We start from the raw sequence: 3,000 nt of genomic DNA on the forward strand, positions 1-3,000 counted from the left end.
GCCAACGGAGCAAAGGGCCGGTAGCTATTACTTGGATGCAGCGAGCAAGAGAAGAGTGGCAGGAAAGGAGGGAGTGGTTATAACCATTACTGGAGGAACGGAAAATACAAGGAGAAAAGCACCTCACAATCTTTAGACCAGGGGTGGCCAACTCGCCGCCTAGTTTGGGGAACTTCATATTTCTAACTGCTGTATCTCCTGTCCTATTGGTGTAATCTCTACGAGAATATAGTACTCATCTACCTCTTCAATTGTAAACAATTGCAGCTTTCTATAATGTATCCAGAAAGGAGATATAAGGTGATAAAGTTTGGGAGCTTTACATTTCCTTCACATTTCTAACTGCTGTATCTCCTGTCCTATAGATGTAATCTCTGCGAAAATATAGACATTTGTAGTACTCAATCACCTTTAAAGTTGAGCAAAATTGCAGTTTTTCCAGCTGTATTTTTGAGAGATATAAGATTTTTGGTTGACTACACAGTCTAAGACTCTAGAGCAGAGGTTCCCAATCTTTTTCAGTTTGCAGTTCCCTTAATAATCGGATTTTTTCCGCGCCCTTAATACATAAGATTTTTTCTAAATTTTTGACTTTCTTGAAAAATTGGAAAACTTTCCTTTTCACAAGCGATCACCCACTTAACAGCGAAAAATTAAAAACAGATACTTACTATTTTCCTTGGGATAATATACTCGTAAAATATCCAATTTCAATTGTTTCGGTCATATCCATATGGAGATGGGACAACCACAATGTGGTTAGGTTGGTTGAAAAATAAATTAAACACGGATTTTAAATTCACAAACAATTTATTGAACGTCCATTGATGATTAACATTATTAAAATTATTAATGGGATGGATGGGCTTGATGTTCACTTCACAACTTCTCAAATCTCGGGATAATATTGGATATGGCTACCCTCATTTCTTGTTCACCGTTAATTTTCGAGCGATATTTACTTTTTATAAAAAGCTTTAACCCAGCTTCGCACCAATAGGATGTTGCTGATGGAATTAATATTCGTAGAGCTTTACCACTAAGCAGTGGATATTCCTTTTTTACTGATATCCAAAAATCAGAAAGTTCCATGTTACAAAATTGCCGAATTGTTTAATTGAATATTGCGCTGCGCCCTTATGACGGCCCCGCGACGCTCCGGGAAGCCGCGGCGCACACTTTGGGAATCAATGCTCTAGGCTAAGTAATATATTTTCTTTACTTGTATAATTTTATTTTATTTTACTTAATAATGCCAATTTCACATCATAAGTGCCAAATGTTTTGTGTAACAGGGGCACGAATACACCACCATCGAGATGGCCAAAAAAAAATAAAAATAAAAAGAGAAGAAGTTACGGGGAGTGTTTCTCGCTGGTGAACCGATCAGTGAATTACTTGGGATTGCCATTAAGTGCAACGGGTAAGTTTTTTCAAGCTTGTAAGTATTTCACCGCAAAAGGTAACTTGGCAATAACCCGTGTACAAAAACTTTTGATAAAATCCCGTACCCCAGACACAAAAGTTAGAGATAAATTGTTGCACGCTTTAATTAGGTCTACTTTGTTATATGCCGGAGAATTGTGGGCATTTAACTACTTTGATGAAATTGAGAAAGTACAGCTGAAATTTATTAAACAAATTTATAATGTCAGTAAATTTACGCCAAATAGTATTGTGCGTCTGGAATATGGACTTGTCCCTTTAAAAGTTAGAATATTTAAAAGTATGGTTACCCTTGCAGTAAATATACTTGGGATGCCCCCAACACGATTGCCTCGTATCTGCTTTGACGCTCTTCTCGCTAGGGAAACTCTTCCGTTTAATAAAATTCAATACAACTGGGTCACCCAGTTTAAATCAATTTTAAGTTCCATAGAGGCTTTAGATTTCATGCAGGGAGATCCCGTTATTCTTAAATCTCAAATTAAAAATTTAGAAAAACAACTTTGGAATGACTGTTTAAGTAGAGATATCGCCTATGTAATTGACCGGTGTAAGTATAATATTTTGTACCGTCACATAAGTAGTCTGGGCAGCAATGAACTGCATCTATCTTGGCTTATTTCCATCAAAAAAATTCGCTTATTATCCCAGCTTAGATTAGCAAACCTCAATAAAACAAAAATCTATTTCAACTCTTGTACTTATGTCTTTGATAGCTCCAATATATGTACTCTATGTAAAAATAACGTTTCAGACACCTTGCTCCACTTCCTTTTCTCCTGCCAGGTCTTTCAGTCTTTCCGAACACATAAATTAAATAACTATATTGCAACAGCTTTACCTGAACCAGAAAACTACGTAAACCTATTTTCCATTAACTCTGTAAATCAAATCAATGCTATATGTGATTACGTTAAATTATCTTTACAAATAAGAAGCTTTTTACTTAATGAGTGGTAACTTCTTAAAAAGCTAAGAAAGCTAATGAAAGTTAAGGTCTGATTTAAGACAGAAAGAAAAAGAAAAACTCTTGGGATGTTCATATAATTTTGTTTTTACGAATTGAAATTTATTTTTTTGCGTATTTATATCTACCATTTATGTATCATTGTATCGATTTATTGTATTTATGTATCAATGTCAAACTCCATGCTAAGGGGATAAGCCCCAAAAGCAGTATGAAATAAATAAATAAAATAAAAAAGAGGCCATCCTCGAGATGAGGCTCGTCGCCTCAATGCCTCCAAAATCAAATTGAAAATTCACCCCGCACACTTCTGGGTCTCTAATGCCTTGCTTAATTTCCCAGATTTCATTTCATGTTTCAACAAGGTAAAATCTGTTTTTTACCTTTTATGCTTTTAAAGGTATATATTTGTTTAGATGTAAAATTAGAAATAAAAATTATCTCCGTTTAATTTAACTCAGGTAATTGGCAAGAAATTGAATTTAATGTGAATAATCACACTTGAAACAGAATTTTAGATTAAAAGAAATGATAATTGTTCATAAATGGTGAATAGGCATTATCAACAACATACTAGTATTATTCCT

This window comes from Rhodnius prolixus, unplaced genomic scaffold (genome assembly GCF_049639745.1).
Source record: "Rhodnius prolixus isolate KJV_2025 unplaced genomic scaffold, Rpr scaffold_10, whole genome shotgun sequence".
Classification (NCBI taxonomy): domain Eukaryota; kingdom Metazoa; phylum Arthropoda; class Insecta; order Hemiptera; family Reduviidae; genus Rhodnius; species Rhodnius prolixus.